Source organism: Papio anubis, unplaced genomic scaffold (assembly GCF_008728515.1).
Source record: "Papio anubis isolate 15944 unplaced genomic scaffold, Panubis1.0 scaffold1185, whole genome shotgun sequence".
Taxonomy (NCBI): Eukaryota; Metazoa; Chordata; class Mammalia; order Primates; family Cercopithecidae; genus Papio; species Papio anubis.
The window spans coordinates 4,366-22,183 of record NW_022161002.1 but is presented as its reverse complement, the minus strand read 5'-3'; the positions used below and the strand labels follow the sequence as shown (position 1 = coordinate 22,183).

Sequence of the window (17,818 nt, the reverse complement as noted above, 5' to 3'; positions counted from 1 at the left end):
CTGGGTGAGCCATGTGCCCAGTTTTCAGGGGAGACCGTGGGGGTCAGAGAGCTGGCCAGGCGGGTGGTCTGTGTCTGTCCCCTGCTGTTGAAATGAGGGGAGGCAAGAGGAGACACCGTGTGCCTGGGGAGGCAACATTTTCTGCCATTTGGCTGATTTATAAAAATCAAAGATGGGGGCCTTCTGGGACCACGTGATGTCTTCCAGTTCAGACCCTGCCAGATCCTGAGGCTGGCCGCTTGTGTGCCCTTGGTCCTCCAGGGCTCCCTGAGAGGGCAGCGCCAGCTGTGTTGTGTATGATGGGACGGGGGTCCCAGTTGGGGGGGTGCAGCCTCCCAGTGGGCCAGGACGGGGGATGCTTGGGTGTCCCCAGGATTCGCAGGCTGGGCGGGAGGAAGCAGAGTCCACCTCCCCACCCTCCTCTTCTCTGCTGTTTCTGACTCAACATCGTGAAACGTGACATTAAGCTGAGACTTGGTGAGACTGGGGCCACCCTCATTTCCACATAAGGCCGCGTTTCTGTTTACTGGGGGCTAGGACTTGGCATGTCATTTTGGGGGATAGCCCAACCCTTCTGTGTGAAAGGGGTTGTGGTGGTCACTGCAGGACAGCAAGGACACGCTGGCTCCTCCGTGGGCGGTGGGTGCAGGGTTGGACGAGGGCCCAGGGAGCAGACGCTAGTACACCGATAGTGTGTGTGTCGTCTGCGGCCTCTGGGCACTGAGACTGCCTGGGTGACAGAGGGTGCAACGCTTCCGTGTGTTCAACCTTCTTTTTTGTTTGTTTCTTGAGACAGAGTCTTCCTTTCACCAAGGCAGAGTGCAGTGGTGCCATCTCGGCTTACTGCAGCCTCCAGGAGGTTCAAGCGATTCTCCTGCCTCAGCCTCCCGAGTAGCTGGGATTACAGGCGCCCGCCACCACGCCCAGCTAAATTTTGTATTTTTAGTAGAGACAGGGTTTCACCATGTTGGCCAGGATGGTCTCAAACTCCTGACCTCAAGTGATCCGCCCACCTCGGCCTCCCAAAGTGTACATATCCTTTTAATAACAATATATTTGACGATGATTTAAAAAAGCCAATCCTTGAAAACCCTTAATAAAAGCTGAAGTGAATACAGGCCTGGCTCTTAGGCGCACGGGCCTAGCAGGCATCGCTCGGTGCCCAGGGCCAGGAGCCAAGTCGTGAGGGACTGGATGGAGGCCAGGGGATGGCAAAGACCTGGGCAGCTCCCCAGGACCAAGCTCTCGCCTGGGGCTCCCCGGGGAATGAGGCCGAACCCCGCTGTGCCCTCCACTCTGCAGCCCTCGTGGGGATCATCGCAGAGGCAGGAGCCAGCGACCAAGGTGACTGCCTTCGGGTGGAGGGAAACCAGGGTGGGACATCACCCGTTGGCTCCCAGGCTGTGAGGGGAAAAAGCACTCCAGTCTGGGTGACAGAGTGAGACTCCATCTGGAAAAAAAAAAAAAAAGAAAAGGAAATGTAGAAACGCAGCCCACCCAGGTTTTCCATGGCTGTTTGTGGTTACGCTTCTGGAAGGACCCAGTGTCCTCCCAGACCTAGCAGGGTTCCGATGGGAGCCACCCAGGGTCCCCAGGATCCCATGCAGCCCCGGGACCTGCCGTGGGAGCTTTCTTTCCTGGTGGGGTGCCTGACTCTGCCTGAGTGCTTCCCCCCGCTGTCTGTGGCACCACCTGGGGCCAGGGGACCCCTGCCCCCCTGGCAAGACCGGGTCAGCTCTGCCTCCGGGCCAGGGTGCAGGAACCAGAACTGAGGCTGCTGAGGCGGAGTAGGGTTGCCGTGCGGGCCTGTGCGCCGTGGGGGCCTGTGCGCCGTGGGGGCCTGTGCATCGGTGTTCTCACTTCCCTCAGAGTCTCGAAGGCCGTCTTTGTGATGGATTTGATGCAAATGTGTCCCCTTTGCTTTTGTTGATGGTGTCTGAGGCCCTAGAGTCCATGGCAGCCGCGCCTCCCTTTGCATAATCTGAATTTTGGGAAAATTGCCCCTATGTGGAGAAGTTGCAGGGACGGTGCCCTCTGCCAAGGCTGCCAGTGGGATGTGCAGCTCTGGGTGAGGGCCAGCTTTTCCCTGGAGTCAGCTCCGCCCGTGGCCCTCACCTGTGGTCTTTGCCATCACCAGGGCAAGGCTGACCTCCTGTGGGATAGGGGTCCCTGCGCAGCCTCGCCGCCGCCCCGCCACTCCCCAACAGGGTCCAGTCCCAGCTGCCATTGCGCAGCCTCGCCCCCTCCCCCAGTCAGGGTCTGTCCAGGCCACCGTGCTGTGGTTGCTCATGGCCCTCCTGTGCTCTTTACCTGGGTCCTTGCCTTTGCTGACGGTGGCCTGTGACGGCTCAGCCGCGTTCTCCGAGGCCGGCTCTCCTCATGGGCATCTCTGGTGCAATTGGTGTGGTGAGGTTGGCTTCTGCCGTGGACGAGGCCTTTTCGTGGTGATGACAGTCGCCCTTGGTCTGGTCTCCACAGTGCTGTGAGGACTGGCCCCACCTGGCCCCGGCATTCACTCCTCAGCCTCCTCCCGTGGCGTGGGCAGCTTCTCTTCTCTCCCTGATTTGTGGAGTGTTTCTCTTTTGCACCCAATGCGTTAAATCCATTGCCGGCCTAGGTCAGCCTGAGGTTGGTTTGTCCCGGCGTGGCAGCTCCTGGGCTCTTCTGTTTTGGAGGGCACCCTTCCGTCTGCCCTGTGTCACCAGGCTGGGCCTGGCCCCGCTCTGCTCTGGCCCTGAGACTGGAAGTATGTGCTGCCCTGGTGTTCGGGGGCTCGTGGGTCCTGGGGCGCTGCAACTCTGCATTCTCTTTCCTTGGGGTGCAGATGAATCGGGGTGGCGGGGGACCGAGCCCATGGTGGCCAGCCCCTGCGGCCCCAGGTCAGAGGGCAGGGCCGGCCTGGATGGCGCTGCCCAGAAGGGGCCACGGCCGGGTCCACATGAGTCTAGGTGTCTTTGAGGGCACTGGGACGGGGGTGGCCTGCACCTGCCCAGCCCAGCGAGGTCCCTGGCCTCCCCTCAGCTTTTCCCTGGGCTCTGGGCTAAGGGCTGTGTGGTGATGTCAGTCCAGGGACTGTGACATCACTGAGTGGAGACAGTCAGAGAAGGGGGCTGCCAGGGCCCTCCCCAGGGAACTGGCCCTGGGCCCAGACCAGATGGAGGACCCCGAGAAGAACAAAGCAGGTAGAGGCCTGAGGCCAGGGCTGGGGAAGGGGGTGGGAGCTGACAGGGAGGGTCGGCTCTGGCCCAGACCTGGCCATGAGAGCAGCCCCTGTGGGGATGGCTGCAGTCCCGTTTGGTGCCCGGGAGCCATCCTTGGTGTGTGACCCTGAGCCGGCGCTCTCCCCTTGGGATGGAATTGTGGCCGTGTGGGTTGGGTGGAGGCTGAGTGAGAATCAGCGTCCCCTTCTCCCTCCCCGAGATCATTGCTCTTCGCTGTGGCCCTCAGGCGTGGCAGGACAGGCCCCCAACCTGCAGGCCTGCATGGGCACCGTGGGTGCCCGGCCTTCACATCCCTGCTTCCTTCCAGGCCCCGGCTTTGTCTGGCTTCCCTCGGGCACCCCCTGGGGTTCGGAGCACCCCAGGAGAGGCCAGGCTCTTCTTCCTTGGTGACGGACGGGTGCTGGGCCCCGACTGAGTGGTGACTGCCTCCAGGGAGTGGTCTGCACCCTCAGAAGTGGCTGAGTCTTGGGGTGGCGGCTCTTGTTTGTAGGGGCATGGGGAGCTGGGTACCCGCCCTGTGCCCATGGACCGTGGCCCAGGGTGGCAGCCCTGCCTGTCCTCTGACTGCACTCCTGCTGCTGTGAAGGCCTCAGGCCCAGGCAGTGACCGTCGGGGCCAGTCCTGAGGCGGGGGACATGGGCTGGGGGCCACTGTGGGCAGCAGGTGTGCAGGCAGCGCTCCCGTTTTGCACTGGGCTGCCCTCCACCTCCACCCGCTGCAGGTCAGTGCCCCCCACTGAGGCTGAGGCAAGACTTCGCAGGGTGGGCATGTATCCGGGCGAGGCTCTGCGGGGCGGGGCGGTGCCCAGGGCAGGGGCTTCTCCGTCCGTGTCAGGCTTAGGGCGTGTGTGGCTGGGCTCTCCCTCTGCTGTCTGCCCATGACCCCCTCACAGGGGCTGTCGTGAGGTGCTTGGAGGTGTGATCCAGCCCTGAGTGTGCAGGGAGTGTGAAGTGGACACCCGTGCCACTCCTGTCACCAGAGGAGGCTGCTGCCCGCCCCGGGCTCCATCTGCAAAGTCGGGTGTGCATCTGTGTGGCTTCTTGGCCCTAGTGCTCAGCTCTGCAGGGCACAGTGGGGTTTGCTCCTGGCCCTGAGGCTGGGCACAGGGAGGCCGGTGCTCGTCCAGGGACCCAGAGAGAAAGCAGCAGCCCCAACCTGCCTGGGCCTCAACACCCAGGACCACTGTATCAGAACAGACGCCAGCGGGGCAGCCTGCTTGGTGGCCGGGTGGAGCGGGGTCGGCACACAGCCTGGGCCGGCCTTCACCCCAGCTCCCAGCGGTGTTGCGTCCCTGAGTGCAGAGCCTGCCCCTTTCTCATCCTCCTGACTCCGGGTCATGGGGCAGGGGTGCCGGGAGCCCCTGTGGGAGCCAGGACCTGAGAGGTGACGGTCACCACCCAGACGAGGGGCCGGGGGTCACACAGGGAGGCTTCCAGGGGATGCCAGGAGCAGTGGGTAGACCCAGCAGGGCCGTGCCCATGTCGGAGGTTCTCGGGGTTGGGGCTTGTCATCTGCAGCTGGGATGGGAATTGGTGAAAAGCCGGAACACACAGAGCTGAGTCAAGATCAGACAGCGAGGTGGCAGTGCCTGTAATCCCAGCTACTCGGGAGGCTGAGGCAGGAGAATCGCTTGAACTCGGGAGACGGAGGTTGCAGTGAGCTGAGATTGTGCCACTGCGCTCCAGCCTGGGCGATGGAGCTAGATCCTGTCTCAAAAAACAGAAGACCATGGGTCCCAGCCCTCGAGGCCGCTCTGTACCCAGACCCGGCAGCTGTGGCTGCGGCACAGGTGCTCACCCTGCGGCCTCGGCTGTTTCAGTGGTTGGTGTTGACCCTCCACAGAGGGGCTGAGTGGGGCGTGTTCAGTCCCATCTGGGTGGCCTGAGTGTTGGGGATGGGAGACTGTTTTTTTGTTTTTGAGACGGAGTCTCGCTCTGTCGCCCAGGCTGGAGTGCAGTGGCGCGATCTCGGCTCACTGCAAGCTCCGCCTCCCAGGTTCACGCCATTCTCCTGCCTCACCCTTCTGAGTAGCTGGGACTACAGGTGCCCGCCGCCATGCCTGCCTAATTTTTTTTTATTTTTAGTAGAGATGGGGTTTCACTGTGTTAGCCAGGATGGTCTCGATCTCCTGACCTCGTGATCCCAAAGTGCTGGGATTACAGGCTTGAGCCACCGCGCCCGGCCCACTCATGGTTTCTTAGCAGAAGAAACTGACCATGCTAGCGGCTCACCTGGAAGAGAGAAGGAGGGAGAAGGTGGGGGATTCTGCAGAGGGAAGGCTGGTGGTGGTGCCTGCCTTTGACGGCCGTGTCCTGATGCTGTGTGGCTTAAACGGTGCCACCCGGAGATTGGTGGGCGGGATTGGGCCTCTGGGTGCCCCCAGCTGTGGGAGCGGGTGTGGCAGGGATGGCTAGAAAGAAAAGCAACCTTTATGCAGGCCCCACCTCCCTCCTGGCAGCCCCACAGGCTCGAGGCCACTGTGTCAGGAGGGCTAGCCTAGATGGAGAGCAGGCGAGTGGTCCCGCGCCCAGGAGGGGGCCTTGCCCAGCCTGGAGGCCACAAGGATGAGAAGCAGTGTGTGCCCGGGAGGTCACGTGGGCACCACAGACGGAAGTGGAGCTGGGGGAGAGATGTCTCGGGATGCACCAGGCGCTCGTGCAAACCAAGCGGTGAGCAGAGAGCAGCCTGGAAGAGAAGGGGGGCTGCCCCGAGCAGCTCGGGTGGCCGGGCGTGTGGGAGACCTTGGGTTTGCTGTTAGGAGGGACAATGAACGCAGGCGCCTCCATCTCCACTTCGTGTCCGTCCTCACTGAGGGAGCCGAGCAGATGCCTTTGCCCCTGCAGGTCCCCCATGTCCCCTCACCTGGGGCGCGCTCCACTCGCCAGGCCCCTTTCACAGCTCACCACACAGGCAGAGACTGGAGGGTGCTCAGGACCCCGAGTGACTGCGGACGTGGGCACAGAGGGGCCTCTGAGGGTGCCTGGTCGCATCTGAGCAGCTACCGGATCTCCCATGGAGACACCCCGGGGTGGGTGCCCAGTGGGTGCTGTGTGTGTGGCACGGCCACTGGTGAGGGCCCCCTGGGGCTCTGGGGCACACAGCAGAGTCAGCCTCTTGTCACTACGTGCTTCCCCTGTGTGCAGGGAGAGGTTGGAGGCACGCGCCTGTCTTGTCTGGAAGCCAGGTGTTGGGACGCGTCCTGACGACGGCTCTGCCCACTTCCTGACGGGGCACCTGAGGGTCGTCGGTGGCTGAGCAAGGGGCTCCTCCCGAGTGGGTCCGGGGGCCGCGGAAGCACAGCGCAGCCTGCCCTGCCTGCAATTGAGGGGCGATTGGGACTCCCACCGCCTCTACCAAAGCCTGTGCCCCCGATGTCTGTCGAGAGCACGGCTTCCTCCTTGGCGGTTCCGAGGCCGCTGGGCCTCACTTGGTCCTTTCTGGGCCCCGAGTGTGTATGTTGGGGGAACAGGAGCCTGGCAGGGCCGTGCTGAGGGCTCAGCAGTGGGGGCTGCGGGGTTGGTGCTCCAGGGCGGGAGAGCTGCCCGGCTCCTGCCAGGGGTCGAGAGGGCCTCAGCTCTCGCAGGCACTATCTCCCATCCCGGGGCTGCAGCGGCTGGTGTTGAGTGTGGGTATGAGCTGTGGCTCTGGGTCCTGAGCGTCCCCCCCGACGTGGCTTCCTGGTTTGCATCTCTGTCCTCTCCCAGTGAGAGTTGATTTTTGTGTTAATAACTGAGGTGTGACGCTCGGGCGGTACCCGCTAGCTGTGTAACTCACACAGCTCGGTGCCTTTAGCTCTTCACGAGGCCGTGGCTGCATCCGTGCCATCTAATAGAGGAAACTTTCATCCTCACGGCGAGAAGGGATGGATTTGTTTTCCTCGTGAAGTCGGTGGCGTTTGCTTTTCAGGGTCCGCTTGGTGGCCTCCAGCCTCTCGTCCTCAGCGAGGGTTTTGGCGGCTCCCTCTCCGAGGTCTGAGTGTCCCCACTCGCTTGTTTGGAAAGGGGCCAGAGCTCTGGGGCTTGCAGCGAGAGTGGGCGCGATGTCTTTTCCTGACGCGGCATCGGGGTGTCTCAGCTGCCTGGACACCTGCCTGCGGGGGTAGCACAGACCCTAAAGGCAGCGGCTCGGCCCCCAGCACCCGCCCCCCTTTTAATGCCACCCTGGGTCCCCCAGCACCGGCCCAACCTTTCATGCCACCCTGGGTCCCCACACCCCTGGCTACACATTGCGGCTCCCACGACCCTTGTTTGGGTCCATGGTCCTCCAGCAGGACTCTCAGAACTGGGGAGTGAGACTTTGTTCCCTGCTGTTGTAAAGGGAGAAGCCAGGCGGACAGAAGCCCCCACCCATGTCCAGGGCCCCACGTAGGGGTCCGGAGCTCCCCTGTCCTCCCTAAGTGCCAGTCCTGACCCTCCCACAGCAGAGTGTCTTCCCACAGGGGCTTGTAGGAAGAAAAGGCGTCCTGCTGCTTAGGAGATAGGTGCGTCCGGGACCTGGGGCCTTCTCGCCCTCAGCCCACGGGAAGACCCCCTGGACGGCGCCTGCCCCTTCCTCGCTCCCCACCCCACTTCTGCATGCACCCCCCCGAGATGGCCCCATGTCCTGCTGCTTTCTGGCAGGGGAGAGCTGAGGCCTGTGTGTCCAGGACGCTGCCTCTCGCGCAGTCTCCAGCCCTAGGCAGGCAGTGTGGCGCGAGCAGGCTGGCCTCGGGCGGGGGTGCCTCCTGGGCAGTGTCCCCTCGGGATGTTTGCCGTACGGGATCTCACAACCGGCTCTGACAGGGTCTGCGTGTGTGTGTCTGTGTACTTGCATGTGGTTTTGCTTTCTTGCGGGATGGAGAATCTAACAGTAGGCGGGGTATGGTGGCTAACAACTGTGATCGCAGCACTTTGGGAGGCTGAGGCGGGCGGATCACTTGAGGTCGGGAGTTTGAGACCAGCCTGGCCAACGTGGCGAAACCTTGTCTCTACCAAAAATACAAAAAATTAGCCGGGCGTGGTGGTACATGCCTGTAATCACAGCTTACTTGGGAGGCTGAGGCAGGAGAATCACTTGAAACCGGGAGGCGGAGGCTGCAGTGAGCCGCGATCGCACCACCGCACTCCAGCCTGGGTGACAGAGCGAGACTCTGTCTCAAAACAGAACAAAAACAAAATGCAGGCACAGATATTTCAGTGCCCCCTTCCTGTGGACGCCCCCTTCCTGTGGGTGCCGCGAGGGTTTCCAGAAGAAGGAGAGGTTCCCGTGCTGGCAGCTCATCCAGGTGTGGGCAGGTGTGCGTCGGGGCACGGGCAGCGGGGAGGCGCTGGGCTCCAGTTTATCTCCTGTGGATGCATCACTCCTCCATGGTGGTTCTCTGCGCAAGTCCCCCTGTCCGCCCCGTTGGCAGCCCAGTCGCAGTGGAAGGACACATGGATGGACGGGCTGTGACCGGGACAGCCCAATGTGACCCCAGCCCCAGCTGTCACGGTTGTGGCATTCTCGCTGTTCCCTGTGGGTCTCGTGGCTGTGGAGGGGCGTGGATGGGGTGGTCCCTGCGGTCAGAACCTGGCCGTGTCGGGTTGAGGACTTGAGCCCAGCTCAGCCGTCAGAGCCGCTGCTCGTTCCCCCACACAGAGGCTTTGGATGGGGCTGCCTTGGGTGTCCCTCTTGGCTGGGGTGCACGCGTCACCCCGATTCTCCAGCCCATGCTGAGGAGCCTCGAGGGCAGTGCCCAGCAGTCTATACTGCAGGCCATTGCTGTCCATTTCTCCAGAAGGCCCTGCTGGTGGGGGATCCCAGGACAGTGGAGCCTGGGAGGGGCCCCAGCGTTGGCCGTGAGGTGTGGAGGTGCTGTCTGGAACTAGGGGTGCCCCGAAGCAGTATGGCGCCCAGTCCCTGTGCTGGAAGAGATGAGCTGCGGTGGGGGGCGGGGGCTGCGTCTCACGATCCCTCTCCCAGGGCACACGAGGAGATTCCTCCCCCAAAACGCCCAGGAAGGAAGTGAAATTTTAATATGGGTCTGGTTTAGAGAAACTAGGTTAGCCATGCGTGGGTGTTTCTGGATGTTTGGGCAGTAAAGAGAGTTGGTAACTTAAGGAATCTGCTGGCCACTAAGCAGGGGTGAGGGGTACTGACTGCCGTCCCTTCTTCAGCTACGGCCACTCGGTCCCATCGGTGTCCCCGGCCACCTCCCTCGTGTCCAGCACCAACACAGTGCTGCAGCTGTGACTCAGTCCAGTGGAGAAAACTCACATCCAAAACTAAACCAGGAGTCAGCCAAAAAATGCAAATTAAAAGCACACCCCAGCCAGGTGCAGTGGCTCACGCCTGGAATCCCAGCACTTTGGGAGGCTGAGGCGGGTGGATCACGAGGTGAGGAGTTCAAGACCATCCTGGCCAAGATGGTGAAACCCCGTGTCTACTAAAGATACAAAAATTAGCCCGACGTGGTCGCGGGCGCCTGTAGTCCCAGCTACTCAGGCGGCTGAGGCAGAGAATTGCACGAACTTGGGAGGCGGAGGTTGCAGTGAGCCAAGATCGTGCCACTGCGCTCCAGCCTGGAGCCGAGATCGTGCCACTGCGCTCCAGCCTGGGCAAAAGAGCAAGACTCCATCTAAAAAAGAAAAAGGCACATTGCCAGCATGGCCGTGCACGGGAGTGGGGTCACCACAGCTCACGCCTATAATCCCAGCACTTTGGGAGGCCGAGGAGGGAAGATTGAGCCCAGGAGTTTGAGACCAGCCTGGGCAACATAGCAAGATCCTATCTCTACAAAAAAAAAAAACCAGACATGGGGGTCCATGCCTGTGGTCCCAGCTACTCGGGAGGCTGAGGCAAGATTGCTTGAGCCTGGGAGACAAGTCACAGTGACCTGAGATCGTACCACTGTGCTCCAGCCTGGGCGCCAGAGCCATACCCTGTCTGAAACCAAAATCCAACGCGCACAGAAGAGTTGGGGTGGGTGTGTAGGAGTCAGACCCTCGGGAGCGGCAGGTCGAGTGTAACTCAGCGCAGCCACCGTGGAGATGGCCTGGCGGCTCCTCAAAGACACACAGACCTCCCATCTGATCCAGCAACCCACGGCCACACAGAAGCCCGTGCGCAAATACAGCAGCGGAGCCCAGCAGCCGGGCGGTGGCCACAGCCCAGATGGCCATCAGCAGAGGAGGAGACGTAGCGCGGCCCTCCGTGCACTGGAACACAACCCAGCCATGAAAGGAAGAAGCTCTGACTCGGGCCATGGCGTGGATGCACCTCGAGGACGCCAGGCTCCACGAGAGACGCCAGACACAGAAGGACACGCCGTATGTTGTCCCATTTCTGTGAAATGTCCAGGGCAGGCCCATCCACAGAGACAGGGAGTAACATGGTGGTTTATTATAAATTTTTCAGGAAAATAAAATATACAGTACTCTTTTGTGAGTTTATTGTAGCCCATTGATTTTTTCTTTTTTTTTTTTTTTTTGAGACGGATTCTCGCTCTGTCACCCAAGCTCTACCTCCCAGGTTCATGCTGTTCTCCTGCCTCAACCTCCCAAGTAACTGGGACTACAGGTACCCACCACCATGTCTGGCTAATTTTTTTGTATTTTTGGTAGAGACAGAGTTTTATTTTTATTTTTATTTTTTTTTTTTGAGACGGAGTCTCGCTCTGTCTCCCAGGCTGGAGTGCAGTGGCCGGATCTCAGCTCACTGCAAGCTCCACCTCCTGGGTTCACGCCATTCTCCTGCCTCAGCCTCCCAAGTAGCTGGGACTACAGGTGCTCGCCACCTCGCCCGGCTAGGTTTTTTGTTTTTTTTTTTTTTTTTAGTAGAGATGGGGTTTCACTGTGTTAGCCAGGATGGTCTCGATCTCCTGACCTTGTGATCCGCCCGCCTTGGCCTCCCAAAGTGTTGGGATTACAGGCGTGAGCCACCGCACCGGCGAGACAGAGTTTTACTGTGTTAGCCAGGATAGTCTCGATCTCCTGACCTTGTGATCCACCCATCTCGGCCTCCCAAAGTGCTGTGATGACAGGCGTGAGCCACCACGCCCGGCCTCTTTTGTTTATTTGAGGCAGTGTCTTACTCTGTCACCCAGACTGGAGTGCAGTGGTGCAATCATGGCTCATTGCAACCTCTGCCTCCCAGGTTCAAGTGATTCTCCTGCCCCAGCCTCCTGAGTAGCTGGAATTAACAGGCATGCACCACCACGCCCAGCTAATGTTTGTATTTTTAGTACAGATGGGGTTTCACCATGTTGGCCAAGCTGGTCTCAAACTCCTGACCTCAAGTGATCCCCACACCTTGGCCTCCCAAAATGCTGGGATTGCAAGTGTGAGCCCGCGGCCAGCCTCTACAAATTTTTTTTTTTGAGATGGAGTCTCGCTCTGTCGCCCAGACTGGAGTGTGGTGGTGTGATCTCAGCTCACTGCAAGCTCCGCCTCCCGGGTTCACACCATTCTCCTGCCTCAGCTTCCCGAGTAGCTGGGACTACAGGCGCCGCCACCACACCCAGGTAATTTTTTTTTTTGTATTTTAGTAGAGACAGGGTTTCACCGTGTTCGCCAGGATGGTCTCGATCTCCTGACCTCGTGATCTGCCTGTCTCAGCCTCCCAAAGTGCTGGGATTATAGGCATGAGCCACTGCACCCGGCCTTTTATTTTATTTTATTTTATTTTATTTTGAGACAAAATCATCTTGCTCTGTTGCCCAGGCTGGAGTGCAGTGGCATGATCTTGTCTCACTAAAACCTCCACCTCCCAGGTTCATGCCATTCTCCTGCCTCAGCCTCCCAAGTAGCTGGGATTTCAGGTGCCTGCCACCACGCCCAACTAATTTTTGTATTTTTAGTAGAGTTGGGGTTTCACCAGGTTGGCCGGGCTGATCTCGAACTCCTGGATCAGGTGATCCCAAAGTGCTGGGCCTTGGTCTCCCAAAGTGCTGGGATTATAGGCATGAGCCACTGCGCCTAGCCTACAAAAAACTGTTTAAAAATTAGCTGGGCGTGGTGGTGTGTGTTTGTAGTTCCAGCTACTCTGGAGGCTGAGATGGGAGGATGGCTTGAGCCCAGGAGGTCGAGGCTGCAGCAAGCTGTGATTGCGCCATGGTACTTCAGCCTGAGTGACAGATTGAGACCCTGTGTCAAAAAAAAACAACACCCAAGTTCAAGGTGAAAAGCATGAAGTCCGGCTGGAGAGGCATCAGCCAGCGTTCAGACGATCTAGCCAAGATCACTGGTGGAGGTGGCCACGCTAAGCAGACTTGCAGGGTAGAAGCAGCAGCCGTCTGCCGGAAGAAGATGTCACCCAGGACTTTCCTCGCGTGGGAGAAGCGGTTCCCTGGCTTCCAAGGAGAGGCCCACCCTCTTCACCCTCTTGTTAGGGGCTAATGCAACTGGTGACTTTAAGGTGACGCCAGGGCTTTTTACCATTCCACAAATCCTAGGACCCGTGAGAATGATGCTAAATCTATTCTGGGCTCTGTAAATAGAACAACGGAGCCTGGGTGACAGCACATCTGTTTAGCACCTGGCTTACGGAATATTTGGAGCCCACTTTTGAGACCTATTGCTCAAGAAAAGATTCTTTCAAAATATGACTGCTCACGGACAGTGCGCCTGGTGACCCAAGAGCCCTGGTGGAGACGCACAAGATCAGTGTTTCTGGCCGGGCGCAGTGGCTCACGCCTGTAATCCCAGCACTTTGGGAGGCCCGGTGGCCGGATCCCAGGTCAGGAGATGAGACCATCCTGACTAACACAGTGAAACCCCGTCTCTACTAAAACTACAAAAAAGTTAGCGGACGTGGTGGCAGGCACCTGTAGTCCTAGCTACTCCAGGAGGCTGAGGCAGGAGAATGGCGGGGAACCGGGGCCGAGGCACAGTGAGCGAGACGTGCCAGTGCACTCCAGCCTGAAGCTGAAGCGAGACTCTGTCTCAAGGAAAAAAAAAAAAAAGATCAGTGTTTCCATTCCTGCTAGCACAACATCCAGCCTGTGGCCTGTGGATCAATGAATGAATGACTTGGAAATCAAGATGACTCCTTGACATGTCATTCATTCATTTATTTATGAATGACACGGTGCCGCTCTGTCACCCAGGCTGGAGTGCAGTCAGCATGATCTCAGCTCACTGCATCCTCCGCCTCCTGAGGTTGAAGCAATTGTTCTCCTGAGCCTCGAGTAGCTTTCGGGCTATGAGTATGTGCCACCCGGCCCAGCTAATTTTTTTTTTTTTTTTTGAGGCAGATGCCGCTCTGTCTGAGCTGGAGTGCAGTGGCTGTTCTTGGCTGCTGCAACTCGCCTCCCGAGCTTTCGCCATTCTCCTGCCTCAGCCTCAGCCAACTGGGACCCCAGGCGCCGCCACCTGCGCCCGGCCCCAGTTTGTATTTTTAGTAGAGGCGAGGGTTTCACCCGTGTTTTCAGGATGATGCCGATCTCTGACTTCGTGACCGCCGTCGGCTTACTCCCAGTCACTGAAGGCCAGCTAATACAACCAACCTAATTTTTTTTAATTTTTTATTTTTTATTTTTTTGAGGCCCAGTCTCACTGTGTCCTCCCAGGCTAGAGTGCAGTGGGCCCTTGATCTCACCGGCTCACTGCAAGCTCCGCCCCCCGGGTTCGCCATTCTCCCGCCTCAGCCTCCCAAGTAGCTGGGACTAAGGTGCCCGCTGCAGCGCCCGGCTAGTTTTTGTATTTTTAGTAGAGGCCGGGGACTTGCCATGTTAGCCAGGATAGTCTGGAGTCTCATTTGCCCTTGATCCACCGCCTCGGCCTCCCAAAGTGCTGGGATTACAGGCTTGAGCCACCGCGCCCGGCCGCCCAGCTAATTTTTATATTTTTTTGTAGGGGGGTGGTTTCGCCATGTTCCCCAGGCTGGTCTTGAACTCCTGAGTTCAAAGCAGTCTGCCCACATCAGCCTCCCAAAGTGCTGGGACTACAGGCATGAGCCACAGTGCCTGGCCATGTCTCACTGTTTTTGAGGCAAGGTCTCACTGTGTCGCCCAGGCTGCAGTGGAGAAACAGAATCACAGCTCACTGTAGCCTCTACCTCCCAGGCCCAAGCAATCCTCTCACCTTAGCCTCCTAAGTAGCTAGGACTACAGGTGTACACCACCATGCCTGGCTAATTTTGATTTTATTTTTGTAAAGATAGGGTCTCCCTGTGTTGCCCAGGCTGGTCTTGAACTCCTGGCCTCAAGCAGTCCGCTTGGGTCAGCCTCACAAAGTATTGGGGTTACAGGCAGTAGCCACCGCACCCGCCCACAACTCTCATTATTGAGAAATACATTTGTAAGACTCTGGGTGCTTGTAGGTGCCGTGGAGAGCAGTCACTCTGATGGAGCTGGGGAAATTGAGTAAATTGAAACCCCCGGAAAGGATTTGCCATTCCAGAGGCCGTGCAGGACACGTGTGAACCATGGGAGGAGGTCAAATGGCAGGATTCGTGGAAGTTTGGAGGAAGTTGATCCCAGGCCTGAAGGATCACTGTGAGGGTTCAGGACTTCATGGAGGAGGAACTGCAGAGGTTTTAGAAGCAGCAAGACAGCTAGAATGAGAGGAACTTGGAGATGTGACTGCACTGCTGCCATCTCACAAGAAACTTTCACACGTGAGGAGTTGCCTCTTTTTTTTTTGAGACGGAGTCTTGCTCTGTCACCCAGGCTGGAGTGCGGTGGCGCGATCTCGGCTCCCTGCCAGCTCCACCTCCCGGGTTCACGCCATTCTGCTGCCTCAGCCTCCCGAGTAGCCGGGACTATAGGCGCGCGCCACCGCACCTGGCTAATTTTTTGTATTTTTAGTAGAGACGGGGTTTCACCATGTTGGTCAGCCAGGTCTCGATCTCCTGACCTCGTGATCTGCCCGCCTCGGCCTCCTGAAGTGCTGGGATTCCAGGCGTGAGCCGCCGCGCCCAGCCGAGGCGTTGCCTCTTGAGGGTGAGCAGGGGAGTTGCTTCAGCTGCTCTGTAGTCCCAGTGAAGGTTCTGTGAACCTGGTGGAAATGAGGACAGAGGACTTGGAATAGCTCGGAACCTCAGTTGACGAAGCCGCGGCTGGGTCGAGAGGACCGACTGCAGTTTTGAAAGACGTTCTGCTGTGGGTGATAAATGCTATCAGACAGCATCACGCCCCACAAAGAAATCTTTGATGACAGGAAGAGTCGGTCGCTACGGCCAACTTTTTTGTGGTCATAGTTTAAGAAGTTGCCCCCGCCTCCGGCAGCCGCCACCCCGATGAGTCAGCCGGCGTCTACGTCGTGGCAAGACCCTCCTCCAGGGAGATTAGGGCGCACTCACAGTCCGACGATCGTTACCGTTGTTTAGCAGTAAAGTATTTGTATTTCTCTATTATTTAGTTAAGATGGGGTCTCGCTGTATCACCCGGGCTGGAGTGCGGTGGTACGATCATGGCTCCCTACAGCCTCCGCCTCCCGGGCTCAAGCGATCCTGCAGCCTCAGTCTCCCGACTAGCTGGCACCACAGGCTTGCGGCACCATGCCCCACTTAATTAAAGCGTGTACCGTGGTACACTGTGAACGTAACTTCTGTGCGCACCAGGAAACGAAAACATCTGAGTGGCTCTTGCAGCGTGGAACCCCAAGGCACGCTTGCGATCGCCTCAGGGTGTTTCTCGTACCAGAACACGGTTGCCACGTGCAGTGGGGCAGTGCTTGTGACGCTGGTGCCTTTGTTTCTGTTGTGGCTTATTCAGCTGGGAGTTCCTGTCCTAACATTTTCGGCGATGGCTGTACACCCGTGGCCCCTCCTCACCTGCCTCCCTCAGGCCCTGCCATACCCTTCTCAGCTCCGCTCTGCACCGAAGGGGCTGGGTGGGACCCACCCTGGCATCGTCGGAGGCCCGAGTGGTATCCAGCCTGCCCCGCTCCACCAGTGGCTGCTGGAGAACGACCTGAGCCTGGGTCAGGCCGTGGGGATTCCTGCAGCAGCTTACGGCTCGCCGGGGCTTCCTGCCCTCTGGTCCACTCTCCCCACTTTCAGTGTCCCCTGGCCGCCATGGGCAGGGGCAGCTCTGTGGCTTCTGTGTCCCTGCCTCAGGTGTGCCTGCTGTCATCTGCCTCCCTCCCTCTTTCTCAGAGCAGCCCTGGGCCTGGAGATGGGGACTGTTGTGTGGCCCCTCTGCATCCAGGGGTGGGACTGCCCCCTGGCTTCAGGATCCTCAGGGCCTCTCTCTGGGATTGGCAGTCATGCCCTCCCAGCAGTATGTTCTCCCACCTGTGCCACCCACCCACCCATCTCGCTTCACAGAAAGGCCCCTGAGTCCTACCCTGTTAGTCTCTAGGCAGCCATGCCGAGACCTCTGGCCTCTAATGTCATGTGGCATGTGCTTCCCACCCGCGTTCCGGGCACGGACAGTGCTTGTCGTGTCCCGGCCTTCAGAGCTCCTTCCAGCCCAGCAGCCCCCTGGCTGCGTCCTCTGTGGCCTCTGCCCCGTGTCCTCGCCGGCGCTCACCTGTGCCTCTGTTTCTCCACAGCTGTGAGCCGTGAGCTTTGAGGCGGTGGGACCTGTCAGCAGAATGTCTCCTGCCCCCGAGAGCCACCCCGAGGCCACTGAGATGAGCACCGCGGCCTGGCCGGCCCCAGTGCCTGCGTCTCAGTAGCCGGGAGCCGCGGGCCCACGCCCGCCCACCAGCCGCGGTGATGTTCTAGCCACAGAGGAGCCAAGACCTCAGGTTTCCAGAGACTTGGGATTTGCACGGCAGCAGAGTCACCGTGGAGAGGCCAGGGTATCACAAACTTATGGATTTTGACAAGAAAGGAGGGAAAGGGGAGACAGAGGAGGGCCGGAGAATGTCCAAGGCCGGCGGGGGCCGGAGCAGCCACGGCATCCGGAGCTCGGGGACCAGCTCGGGGGTCCTGATGGTGGGCCCCAACTTCCGCGTCGGCAAGAAGATCGGCTGCGGCAACTTCGGGGAGCTCCGCCTAGGTGAGGCCCTGCCCGTGGCTGATGGGGCGGGAGGCTGCTGGCAGGGCCGCACGGGGTCACCAGAGCCTCCAGCGGGGCCACCCCGGGTCACGGGAGCCTCCGGCGGGGTGGCATGGGGTCACCGGAGCCTCCAGCGGGGCCGCACGGGGTCACCGGAGCCTCCGGCGGGGCGGCACGGGGTCACTGGCATGTGTTGAATCATCGGTCCATCGTGGTATGAGTGTCACTTCCCTTTGAGGAAGCTCCGTGGGGACAGTGGGTTTCTGGCCCTGTCACCTTTTCGGGAAACAATTCTGTTGGGAGGCAGGTGGCCCAGAGCAGGCCAGGCCATGCCGCAAGGAGTCCGAGTATTAAGTCATGAATGACTTCCACAGCCCATGTCCGTGCTGGGCAAAGCCCTGGCCTTAACCGCAGGCGCCAGCACGGAGCCAGCGTCAGGTGACTGGAGTGACTGTTCTGTGGTGATGACGCTACTGTGTGCCACTCCCAGCTTCACCATGTAAAACGCCGCGCCTGGCCCCGTGCCTTCTGCTCACACTCACCTCTCCCGGGTCGCGATCTGATTGCCCGCGCAGGCGTGAGGAGCAGGGCCGAGGACTGAGCCTCTTACTGGCCAGGGGTGCCTTCCCTGGGGTGGGGGTGTCTGAAGATGACCACCAGGCCTGGGGGAGCTCTGAGCACTTTTGGGGCC

At 59.6% G+C, this 17,818-nt stretch overlaps 1 long non-coding RNA gene and 1 pseudogene across 2 annotated transcripts; one reads left to right on the top strand and one right to left on the bottom strand.

The window, feature by feature from the left end:
- Positions 1-1,141: 1,141 nt before the first annotated feature.
- LOC116272511 lies at positions 1,142-2,494 on the bottom strand (annotated as a pseudogene). Its single transcript, XR_004181179.1, has 2 exons — positions 2,311-2,494; positions 1,142-1,981 (listed from the first exon to the last, which is right to left on the bottom strand). The product of XR_004181179.1 is annotated as an uncharacterized LOC116272511 (transcript).
- A 552-nt stretch (positions 2,495-3,046) lies between these two features.
- LOC116272512 lies at positions 3,047-17,128 on the top strand. The gene is made up of 2 exons (XR_004181180.1): positions 3,047-3,182; positions 16,676-17,128. It is a non-coding gene; the product is annotated as an uncharacterized LOC116272512 (long non-coding RNA).
- Positions 17,129-17,818: the final 690 nt, after the last annotated feature.